General features: G+C 40.5%; 5 non-coding genes across 5 annotated transcripts; all 5 read left to right on the top strand.

The window, feature by feature from the left end:
- Positions 1–1,993: 1,993 nt before the first annotated feature.
- Positions 1,994–2,080, top strand: TRNASTOP-UCA (transfer RNA opal suppressor (anticodon UCA)). Its single transcript has one exon. It is a non-coding gene; the product is annotated as a tRNA-Sec (tRNA).
- A 2,033-nt stretch (positions 2,081–4,113) lies between these two features.
- TRNASTOP-UCA (transfer RNA opal suppressor (anticodon UCA)) lies at positions 4,114–4,200 on the top strand. The gene has a single exon. It is a non-coding gene; the product is annotated as a tRNA-Sec (tRNA).
- Positions 4,201–6,306: 2,106 nt separating this feature from the next.
- Positions 6,307–6,393, top strand: TRNASTOP-UCA (transfer RNA opal suppressor (anticodon UCA)). Its single transcript has one exon. It is a non-coding gene; the product is annotated as a tRNA-Sec (tRNA).
- Positions 6,394–8,426: 2,033 nt separating this feature from the next.
- Positions 8,427–8,513, top strand: TRNASTOP-UCA (transfer RNA opal suppressor (anticodon UCA)). Its single transcript has one exon. It is a non-coding gene; the product is annotated as a tRNA-Sec (tRNA).
- A 2,033-nt stretch (positions 8,514–10,546) lies between these two features.
- TRNASTOP-UCA (transfer RNA opal suppressor (anticodon UCA)) lies at positions 10,547–10,633 on the top strand. Its single transcript has one exon. It is a non-coding gene; the product is annotated as a tRNA-Sec (tRNA).
- Positions 10,634–12,300: the final 1,667 nt, after the last annotated feature.

Raw genomic sequence — 12,300 nt, forward strand, 5'->3', positions numbered from 1 at the left:
GATACATATGCTTTTTGTCAATTCTGTTTATGTTCACAACTTGTAGAACACAATATTTGATAACTACATTTTCAGCTGCCCAGCCGACACATGTTTTCTTCTCTGTTTTCAAGGCCACGTCGCAATTTAAGATCAAAGAGTATCCAAGAGAATTACTTGTTAAATAATAGCCAGCGCTCTGAGGAGCGATTCTTCTGGGCACCCCAGCAAGTCATGAAAGAAAGGTATGCATTAAACACAGTGTAGATTGGAGGATCTGACATTAATAATCTGAGAGATTGGGAAGACATAGTGTCCGATACTAATGAAATGAAGGCAGTGACGTTCATCAATGGAATGAGGGTATCACCTTTGACAATATCAAAGTAAATGGTCATCTATCTGCTCCCATAGATGCCCCCGGTACTGGGGAAGGATCACTGAACCCCATCCTCACTCCACGGAGTAGGCACTTTACTTCTTTGTTGCAGACTTTACTCACAGATCTTGGAGTCTCACAGTCTTTCTGTGCACCCAATATAAACAAATGAATAAATAAATACATGAATACATATGTATAATGAATCCTGCAAAATGAATTTGCCTCTAGGCTATCCCATTTTTAGGGCCAGATAATGGACCCTGAGGCCCAATGACATAAAACGATATCCTCAGGATTATACCATTCCATCAGATTTAGAAACTAGGATTAAAAAGACATTTTGTACAACAAAAATCTAACCTCCTTACCTCGTCCTCTCATCTGGAGTGATCCAGCAGAGCAAAAAACATGTGTCAGCATAACCTGATTAATAGAGTGTTTTAAGTCTCCCCCAGTATATGTCTACCCATTTCCCGCCAAAAGGGAAAAAACTGCCACACAATTTATGTTAAAGTGTCTTGGGCTTTTCTTTCCACAAGTCGTTTTGAGGTGTCTTGAGCTTTCCTTCCATGAGTCATGTTGTGGTGTCTTCGGCTTTCATTTGCACGAGTCATGTTGTGGTGCCATGACTTTCCTTTACACAAGTCATGTTGTGGTGTCTTGGCTTGCCTTTTTATGAGTCACGTTGTGGTGTCTTGGCTTTCCTTTACACGAGTAATGTTGTGGTGTCTTGACTTTCCTTTTCACAAGTCATGTTGTGGTGTCTTGGCTTTCCTTTACACAAATCATGTTGTATTTTCTTGAACTATCCTCTACACAAGTCATGTTATGGTGTCTTGGTCTTTCCTTTACAGCATTCATGTTGTGTTGTCTTGGATTTTTCTTACCACAAGTCATGGTGTTTCCTTTACCCGAGTCATGTTTTGTTGTCTTGGACTTTCCTTTACACGAGCCATGCTGTGGTGTCTTCAGCTTTCCATGAGCTATGTTGTGGTATCCTAGAATTTCCTTTACACAATTCATGTTGTGGTGTCTTGGCTTTCCTTGACATGAGTCATGTTGTGTTGTCTTGATCTTCCTTTTACACAATTCATGTTGTGGTGTCTTGGCTTTCTTTTACGCAATTCATGTTGTGGTGTTTTGGCTTTCCTTTACACAAGTCATGTTGTGGTGTTTTGGCTTTCCTTTACACAAGTCATATTTTGGTGTCTTGCTCTTTCCGTTCAAGGAGTCAGAGAGAGTGAGAAACAGAGTAAGGCTTTAATAATGTCTGTTTATTCTGTGTTCTGTAAACTCAAATCAGCATGGCCTTTCCTATTCTATTGTTGTTAACGCTGACACTAGCAATGATTTATCTGAACTTTGTCCACGTTATAAGAAAGGGTGGCAGCAAGTCTTGTTTACCCAGAAATCCTGTCTCTGTTTTGCATACAATCAAAGGTTCATATTCTGAACTTTTGACTAAATCAGTGCATGAAAATAAAGACAGATCAAAAATAGAGCTGAGCCCAGAACTTCAATAAATAGTGGACATTGATAGCTAGGCGGATTACACATTTTGGCCCGCACCCTACCTGTAAAAGCGTATGTATTCTTGTGATATATATACCTGTTTTGCTATAATGTTTCTTTGCCCGGATAAACCTCAGTGGTCTGGGGTGCAGGCTTCAAACCTGTAGCTGTCTAGCGACAGAGTGGTTCAATTCCACCTTCTGGGCGAGGCAGCATTTGTGATGGGCTGCCCATTGTCAGGGTAACTGATACATATGCTTTTTGTCAATTCTGTTTATGTTCACAACTTGTAGAACACAATATTTGATAACTACATTTTCAGCTGCCCAGCCGACACGTGTTTTCTTCTCTGTTTTCAAGGCCACGTCGCAATTTAAGATCAAAGAGTATCCAAGAGAATTACTTGTTGAATAGTAGCCAGCGCTCTGAGGAGCGATTCTCCTGGGCACCCCAGCAAGTCATAAAAGAAAGGTATGCATTTAACACAGTGTAGATTGGAGGATCTGAAATTAATAATCTGAGAGATTGGGAAGAGATAGTGCCCGATACTAATGAAATGAAGGCAGTGACGTTCATCAATGGAATAAGGGTATCACCTTTGACAATATCAAAGTAAATGGTCATCTATCTGCTCCCATAGATGCCCCCGGTACTGGGGAAGGATCACTGAACCCCATCCTCACTCCACGGAGTAGGCACTTTACTTCTTTGTTGCAGACTTTACTCACAGATCTTGGAGTCTCACAGTCTTTCTGTGCACCCAATATAAACAAATGAATAAATAAATACATGAATACATATGTATAATGAATCCTGCAAAATGAATTTGCCTCTAGGCTATCCCATTTTTAGGGCCAGATAATGGACCCTGAGGCCCAATGACATAAAACGATATCCTCAGGATTATACCATTCCATCACATTTGGAAACTAGGATTAAAAAGACATTTTGTACAACAAAAATCTAACCTCCTTACCTCGTCCTCTCATCTGGAGTGATCCAGCAGAGCAAAAAACATGTGTCAGCATAACCTGATTAATAGAGTGTTTTAAGTCTCCCCCAGTATATGTCTACCCATTTCCCGGCAAAAGGGAAAAAACTGCCACACAATTTATGTTAAAGTGTCTTGGGATTTTCTTTCCACAAGTCGTTTTGAGGTGTCTTGAGCTTTCCTTCCATGAGTCATGTTGTGGTGTCTTCGGCTTTCATTTGCACGAGTCATGTTGTGGTGCCATGGCTTTCCTTTACACAAGTCATGTTGTGGTGTCTTGGCTTGCCTTTTCATGAGTCACGTTGTGGTGTCTTGGCTTTCCTTTACACGAGTAATGTTGTGGTGTCTTAACTTTCCTTTTCACAAGTCATGTTGTGGTGTCTTGGCTTTCCTTTACACAAATCATGTTGTATTTTCTTGAACTATCCTCTACACAAGTCATGTTATGGTGTCTTGGTCTTTCCTTTACAGCATTCATGTTGTGTTGTCTTGGATTTTTCTTACCACAAGTCATGGTGTTTCCTTTACCCGAGTCATGTTTTGTTGTCTTGGACTTTCCTTTACACGAGCCATGCTGTGGTGTCTTCAGCTTTCCATGAGTTATGTTGTGGTATCCTAGAATTTCCTTTACACAATTCATGTTGTGGTGTCTTGGCTTTCCTTGACATGAGTCATGTTGTGTTGTCTTGATCTTCCTTTTACACAATTCATGTTGTGGTGTCTTGGCTTTCTTTTACGCAATTCATGTTGTGGTGTTTTGGCTTTCCTTTACACAAGTCACGTTGTGGTGTTTTGGCTTTCCTTTACACAAGTCATATTTTGGTGTCTTGCTCTTTCCGTTCAAGGAGTCAGAGAGAGTGAGAAACAGAGTAAGGCTTTAATAATGTCTGTTTATTCTGTGTTCTGTAAACTCAAATCAGCATGGCCTTTCCTATTCTATTGTTGTTAACGCTGACACTAGCAATGATTTATCTGAACTTTGTCCACATTATAAGAAAGGGTGGCAGCAAGTCTTGTTTACCCAGAAATCCTGTCTCTGTTTTGCATACAATCAAAGGTTCATATTCTGAACTTTTGACTAAATCAGTGCATGAAAATAAAGACAAATCAAAAATAGAGCTGAGCCCAGAACTTCAATAAATAGTGGACATTGATAGCTAGGCGGATTACACATTTTGGCCCGCACCCTACCTGTAAAAGCGTATGTATCCTTGTGATATATATACCTGTTTTGCTATACTGTTTCTTTGCCTGGATGAACCTCAGTGGTCTGGGGTGCAGGCTTCAAACCTGTAGCTGTCTAGCGACAGAGTGGTTCAATTCCACCTTCTGGGTGAGGCAGCATTTGTGATGGGCTGCCCATTGTCAGGGTAACTGATACATATGCTTTTTGTCAATTCTGTTTATGTTCACAACTTGTAGAACACAATATTTGGTAACTACATTTTCAGCAGCCCAGCCGACACATGTTTTCTTCTCTGTTTTCAAGGCCACGTCACAATTTAAGATCAAAGAGTATCCGAGAGAATTACTTGTTAAATAGTAGCCAGCGCTCTGAGGAGCGATTCACCTGGGCACCCCAGCAAGTCATGAAAGGAAGGTATGCATTAAACACAGTGCAGATTGGAGAATCTGACATTAATAATCTGAGAGATTGGGAAGATATAGTGTCCGATACTAATGAAATGAAGGCAGTGACGTTCATCAATGGAATGAGGGTATCACCTTTGACAATATGAAAGTAAATGGTCATCTATCTGCTCCCATAGATGCCCCCGGTACTGGAGAAGGACCACTGAACCCCATCCTCACTCCACGGAGTAGGCACTTTACTTCTTTGTTGAAGACTTTACTCACAGATCTTGGAGTCTCACAGTCTTTCTGTGCACCCAATATAAACAAATGAATAAATAAATACATGAATACATATGTATAATGAATCCTGCAAAATGAATTTGCCTCTAGGCTATCCCATTTTTAGGGCCAGATAATGGACCCTGAGGCCCAATTACATAAAGCGTTATCCTCAGGATTATACCATTCCATCACATTTGGAAACTAGGATTAAAAAGACATTTTGTACAACAAAAATCTAACCTCCTTACCTCGTCCTCTCATCTGGAGTGATCCAGCAGAGCAAAAAACATGTTGCAGCATAACTTGATTAATAGAGTGTTTTAAGTCTCCCCCAGTATATGTCTACCCATTTCCCGGCAAATGGGAAAAAACTGCCACACAATTTATGTTAAAGTGTCTTGGGCTTTTCTTTCCACAAGTCATTTTGAGGTGTCTTGGACTTTCCTTTCCATGAGTCATGTTGTGGTGTCTTGGTTTTTCCTTTCCATGAGTCATGTTGTGGTGTCTTGGCTTTCCTTTACACAAGTCCTGTTGTGGTGTCTTCGGCTTTCCTTTACACAAATCATGTTGTGGTACCATGGCTTTCCTTTACACAAGTCATGTTGTGGTGTCTTGGCTTGCCTTTTCATGAGTCACGTTGTGGTGTCTTGGCTTTCCTTTACACGAGTCATGTTGTGGTATCTTGACTTTCCTTTACACAAGTCATGTTGTGGTGTCTTGGCTTTCCTTTACACAAGTCATGTTGTGTTTTCTTGAACTATCCTTTACACAAGTCATGTTATTGTGTCTTGGTCTTTCCTTTACAGCATTCATGTTGTATTGTCTTGGATTTTTCTTACCACAGGTCATGGTGTTTCCTTTACCTGAGTCATGTTTTGGTGTCTTGGACTTTCCTTTACACGAGCCATGCTGTGGTGTCTTCAGCTTTCCATGAGTTATGTTGTGGTATCCTGGAATTTCCTTTACACAATTCATGTTGTGGTGTCTTGGCTTTCCTTGACATGAGTCATGTTGTGTTGTCTTGATCTTCCTTTTACACAATTCATGTTGTGGTGTCTTGGCTTTCTTTTACCCAATTCATGTTGTGGTGTTTTGGCTTTCCTTTACACAAGTCATGTTGTGGTGTTTTGGCTTTCCTTTACACAAGTCATGTTTTGGTGTCTTGCTCTTTCCGTTCAAGGAGTCAGAGAGAATGAGAGAACAGAGTAAGGCTTTAATAATGTCTGTTTCTTCTGTGTTCTGTAAACTCAAATCAGCACGGCCTTTCCTCTTCTATTGTTCTTAACGCTGACATTAGCAACGATTTATCTGAACTTTGTCCACATTATAAGAAAGGTTGGAAGCAAATCTCGTTTACCCAGAAATCCTGTCTCTGTTTTGCATACAATCAAAGGTTCATATTCTGAACTTTTGACTAAATCAGTGCATGAAAATAAAGACAAATCAAAAATAGAGCTGAGCCCAGAACTTCAATAAATAGTGGACATTGATAGCTAGGCGGATTACATATTTTGGCCCGCACCCTACCTGTAAAAGAGTATGTATTCTTGTGATATACTTACCTGTTTTGCTATAATGTTTCTTTGCCCGGATGAACCTCAGTGGTCTGGGGTGCAGGCTTCAAACCTGTAGCTGTCTAGCGACAGAGTGGTTCAATTCCACCTTCTGGGCGAAGCAGCATTTGTTATGGGCTGCCCACTGTCAGGGTAACTGATACATATTTTTTTGTCAATTCTGTTTATGTTCACAACTTGTAGAAGACAATATTTGGTAACTACATTTTCAGCAGCCCAGCCGACACGTGTTTTCTTCTCTGTTTTCAAGGCCACGTCACCATTTAAGATCAAAGAGTATCCGAGAGAATTACTTGTTAAATAGTAGCCAGCGCTCTGAGGAGCGATTCACCTGGGCACCCCAGCAAGTCATGAAAGGAAGATATGCATTAAACACAGTGTAGATTGGAGAATCTGACATTAATAATCTGAGAGATTGGGAAGAGATAGTGTCCGATACTACTGAAATGAAGGCAGTGACGTTCATCAATGGAATGAGGGTATCACCTTTGACAATATCAAAGTAAATGGTCATCTATCTGTTCCCATAGATACCCCCGGTACTGGGGAAGGATCACTGAACCCCATCCTCACTCCACGGAGTAGGCACTTTACTTCTTTGTTGCAGACTTTACTCACAGATCTTGGAGTCTCACAGTCTTTCTGTGCACCCAATATAAACAAATGAATAAATAAATACATGAATACATATGTATAATGAATCCTGCAAAATGAATTTGCCTCTAGGCTATCCCATTTTTAGGGCCAGATAATGGACCCTGAGGCCCAATGACATAAAACGATATCCTCAGGATTATACCATTCCATCACATTTGGAAACTAGGATTAAAAAGACATTTTGTACAACAAAAATCTAACCTCCTTACCTCGTCCTCTCATCTGGAGTGATCCAGCAGAGCAAAAAACATGTGTCAGCATAACCCGATTAATAGAGTGTTTTAAGTCTCCCCCAGTATATGTCTACCCATTTCCCGGCAAAAGGGAAAAAACTGCCACACAATTTATGTTAAAGTGTCTTGGGCTTTTCTTTCCACAAGTCGTTTTGAGGTGTCTTGAGCTTTCCTTCCATGAGTCATGTTGTGGTGTCTTCGGCTTTCATTTGCACGAGTCATGTTGTGGTGCCATGGCTTTCCTTTACACAAGTCATGTTGTGGTGTCTTGGCTTGCCTTTTCATGAGTCACGTTGTGGTGTCATGGCTTTCCTTTACACGAGTAATGTTGTGGTGTCTTGACTTTCCTTTTCACAAGTCATGTTGTGGTGTCTTGGCTTTCCTTTACACAAATCATGTTGTATTTTCTTGAACTATCCTCTACACAAGTCATGTTATGGTGTCTTGGTCTTTCCTTTACAGCATTCATGTTGTGTTGTCTTGGATTTTTCTTACCACAAGTCATGGTGTTTCCTTTACCCGAGTCATGTTTTGTTGTCTTGGACTTTCCTTTACACGAGCCATGCTGTGATGTCTTCAGCTTTCCATGAGTTATGTTGTGGTATCCTAGAATTTCCTTTACACAATTCAAGTTGTGGTGTCTTGGCTTTCCTTGACATGAGTCATGTTGTTTTGTCTTGATCTTCCTTTTACACAATTCATGTTGTGGTGTCTTGGCTTTCTTTTACGCAATTCATGTTGTGGTGTTTTGGCTTTCCTTTATACAAGTCATGTTGTGGTGTTTTGGCTTTCCTTTACACAAGTCATATTTTGGTGTCTTGCTCTTTCCGTTCAAGGAGTCAGAGAGAGTGAGAGAACATAGTAAGGCTTTAATAATGTCTGTTTATTCTGTGTTCTGTAAACTCAAATCAGCATGGCCTTTCCTATTCTATTGTTTTTAACGCTGACTTTAGCAATGATTTATCTGAACTTTGTCCACATTATAAGAAAGGGTGGCAGCAAGTCTCGTTTACCCAGAAATCCTGTCTCTGTTTTGCATACAATCAAAGGTTCATATTCTGAACTTTTGACTAAATCAGTGCATGAAAATAAAGACAGATCAAAAATAGAGCTGAGCCCAGAACTTCAATAAATAGTGGACATTGATAGCTAGGCGGATTACACATTGTGGCCCGCACCCTACCTGTAAAAGCGTATGTATTCTTGTGATGTATATACCTGTTTTGCTATAATGTTTCTTTGCCCGGATGAACCTCAGTGGTCTGGGGTGCAGGCTTCAAACCTGTAGCTGTCTAGCGACAGAGTGGTTCAATTCCACCTTCTGGGCGAGGCAGCATTTGTGATGGGCTGCCCATTGTCAGGGTAACTGATACATATGCTTTTTGTCAATTCTGTTTATGTTAACAACTTGTAGAACACAATATTTGATAACTACATTTTCAGCTGCCCAGCCGACACGTGTTTTCTTCTCTGTTTTCAAGGCCACGTCGCAATTTAAGATCAAAGAGTATCCAAGAGAATTACTTGTTAAATAATAGCCAGCGCTCTGAGGAGCGATTCTTCTGGGCACCCCAGCAAGTCATGAAAGAAAGGTATGCATTAAACACAGTGTAGATTGGAGGATCTGACATTAATAATCTGAGAGATTGGGAAGAGATAGTGTCCGATACTAATGAAATGAAGGCAGTGACGTTCATCAATGGAATGAGGGTATCACCTTTGACAATATCAAAGTAAATGGTCATCTATCTGCTCCCATAGATGCCCCCGGTACTGGGGAAGGATCACTGAACCCCATCCTCACTCCACGGAGTAGGCACTTTACTTCTTTGTTGCAGACTTTACTCACAGATCTTGGAGTCTCACAGTCTTTCTGTGCACCAAATATAAACAAATGAATAAATAAATACATGAATACATATGTATAATGAATCCTGCAAAATGAATTTGCCTCTAGGCTATCCCATTTTTAGGGCCAGATAATGGACCCTGAGGCCCAATGACATAAAACGATATCCTCAGGATTATACCATTCCATCACATTTAGAAACTAGGATTAAAAAGACATTTTGTACAACAAAAATCTAACCTCCTTACCTCGTCCTCTCATCTGGAGTGATCCAGCAGAGCAAAAAACATGTGTCAGCATAACCTGATTAATAGAGTGTTTTAAGTCTCCCCCAGTATATGTCTACCCATTTCCCGCCAAAAGGGAAAAAACTGCCACACAATTTATGTTAAAGTGTCTTGGGCTTTTCTTTCCACAAGTCGTTTTGAGGTGTCTTGAGCTTTCCTTCCATGAGTCATGTTGTGGTGTCTTCGGCTTTCATTTGCACGAGTCATGTTGTGGTGCCATGACTTTCCTTTACACAAGTCATGTTGTGGTGTCTTGGCTTGCCTTTTTATGAGTCACGTTGTGGTGTCTTGGCTTTCCTTTACACGAGTAATGTTGTGGTGTCTTGACTTTCCTTTTCACAAGTCATGTTGTGGTGTCTTGGCTTTCCTTTACACAAATCATGTTGTATTTTCTTGAACTATCCTCTACACAAGTCATGTTATGGTGTCTTGGTCTTTCCTTTACAGCATTCATGTTGTGTTGTCTTGGATTTTTCTTACCACAAGTCATGGTGTTTCCTTTACCCGAGTCATGTTTTGTTGTCTTGGACTTTCCTTTACACGAGCCATGCTGTGGTGTCTTCAGCTTTCCATGAGTTATGTTGTGGTATCCTAGAATTTCCTTTACACAATTCATGTTGTGGTGTCTTGGCTTTCCTTGACATGAGTCATGTTGTGTTGTCTTGATCTTCCTTTTACACAATTCATGTTGTGGTGTCTTGGCTTTCTTTTACGCAATTCATGTTGTGGTGTTTTGGCTTTCCTTTACACAAGTCATGTTGTGGTGTTTTGGCTTTCCTTTACACAAGTCATATTTTGGTGTCTTGCTCTTTCCGTTCAAGGAGTCAGAGAGAGTGAGAAACAGAGTAAGGCTTTAATAATGTCTGTTTATTCTGTGTTCTGTAAACTCAAATCAGCATGGCCTTTCCTATTCTATTGTTGTTAACGCTGACACTAGCAATGATTTATCTGAACTTTGTCCACGTTATAAGAAAGGGTGGCAGCAAGTCTTGTTTACCCAGAAATCCTGTCTCTGTTTTGCATACAATCAAAGGTTCATATTCTGAACTTTTGACTAAATTAGTGCATGAAAATAAAGACAGATCAAAAATAGAGCTGAGCCCAGAACTTCAATAAATAGTGGACATTGATAGCTAGGCGGATTACACATTTTGGCCCGCACCCTACCTGTAAAGGCGTATGTATTCTTGTGATATATATACCTGTTTTGCTATAATGTTTCTTTGCCCGGATAAACCTCAGTGGTCTGGGGTGCAGGCTTCAAACCTGTAGCTGTCTAGCGACAGAGGGGTTCAATTCCACCTTCTGGGCGAGGCAGCATTTGTGATGGGCTGCCCATTGTCAGGGTAACTGAAACATATGCTTTTTGTCAATTCTGTTTATGTTCACAACTTGTAGAACACAATATTTGATAACTACATTTTCAGCTGCCCAGCCGACACGTGTTATTCTTCGCTGTTTTCAAGGCCACGTCGCAATTTAAGATCAAAGAGTATCCAAGAGAATTACTTGTTGAATAGTAGCCAGCGCTCTGAGGAGCGATTCTCCTGGGCACCCCAGCAAGTCATGAAAGAAAGGTATGCATTTAACACAGTGTAGATTGGAGGATCTGAAATTAATAATCTGAGAGATTGGGAAGAGATAGTGTCCGATACTAATGAAATGAAGGCAGTGACGTTCATCAATGGAATGAGGGTATCACCTTTGACAATATCAAAGTAAATGGTCATCTATCTGCTCCCATAGATGCCCCCTGTACTGGGGAAGGATCACTGAACCCCATCCTCACTCCAGGGAGTAGGCACTTTACTTCTTTGTTGCAGACTTTACTCACAGATCTTGGAGTCTCACAGTCTTTCTGTGCACCCAATATAAACAAATGAATAAATAAATACATGAATACATATGTATAATGAATCCTGCAAAATGAATTTGCCTCTAGGCTATCCCATTTTAGGGCCAGATAATGGACCCTGAGGCCCAATGACATAAAACGATATCCTCAGGATTATACCATTCCATCACATTTGGAAACTAGGATTAAAAAGACATTTTGTACAACAAAAATCTAACCTCCTTACCTCGTCCTCTCATCTGGAGTGATCCAGCAGAGCAAAAAACATGTGTCAGCATAACCTGATTAATAGAGTGTTTTAAGTCTCCCCCAGTATATGTCTACCCATTTCCCGGCAAAAGGGAAAAAACTGCCACACAATTTATGTTAAAGTGTCTTGGGATTTTCTTTCCACAAGTCGTTTTGAGGTGTCTTGAGCTTTCCTTCCATGAGTCATGTTGTGGTGTCTTCCGCTTTCATTTGCACGAGTCATGTTGTGGTGCCATGGCTTTCCTTTACACAAGTCATGTTGTGGTGTCTTGGCTTGCCTTTTCATGAGTCACGTTGTGGTGTCTTGGCTTTCCTTTACACGAGTAATGTTGTGGTGTCTTGACTTTCCTTTTCACAAGTCATGTTGTGGTGTCTTGGCTTTCCTTTACACAAATCATGTTGTATTTTCTTGAACTATCCTCTACACAAGTCATGTTATGGTGTCTTGGTCTTTCCTTTACAGCATTCATGTTGTGTTGTCTTGGATTTTTCTTACCACAAGTCATGGTGTTTCCTTTACCCGAGTCATGTTTTGTTGTCTTGGACTTTCCTTTACACGAGCCATGCTGTGGTGTCTTCAGCTTTCCATGAGTTATGTTGTGGTATCCTAGAATTTCCTTTACACAATTCATGTTGTGGTGTCTTGGCTTTCCTTGACATGAGTCATGTTGTGTTGTCTTGATCTTCCTTTTACACAATTCATGTTGTGGTGTCTTGGCTTTCTTTTACGCAATTCATGTTGTGGTGTTTTGGCTTTCCTTTACACAAGTCATGTTGTGGTGTTTTGGCTTTCCTTTACACAAGTCATATTTTGGTGTCTTGCTCTTTCCGTTCAAGGAGTCAGAGAGAGTGAGAAACAGAGTAAGGCTTTAATA

This window comes from Lissotriton vulgaris, chromosome 5 (assembly GCF_964263255.1).
Source record: "Lissotriton vulgaris chromosome 5, aLisVul1.2, whole genome shotgun sequence".
NCBI classification, from domain to species: domain Eukaryota; kingdom Metazoa; phylum Chordata; class Amphibia; order Caudata; family Salamandridae; genus Lissotriton; species Lissotriton vulgaris.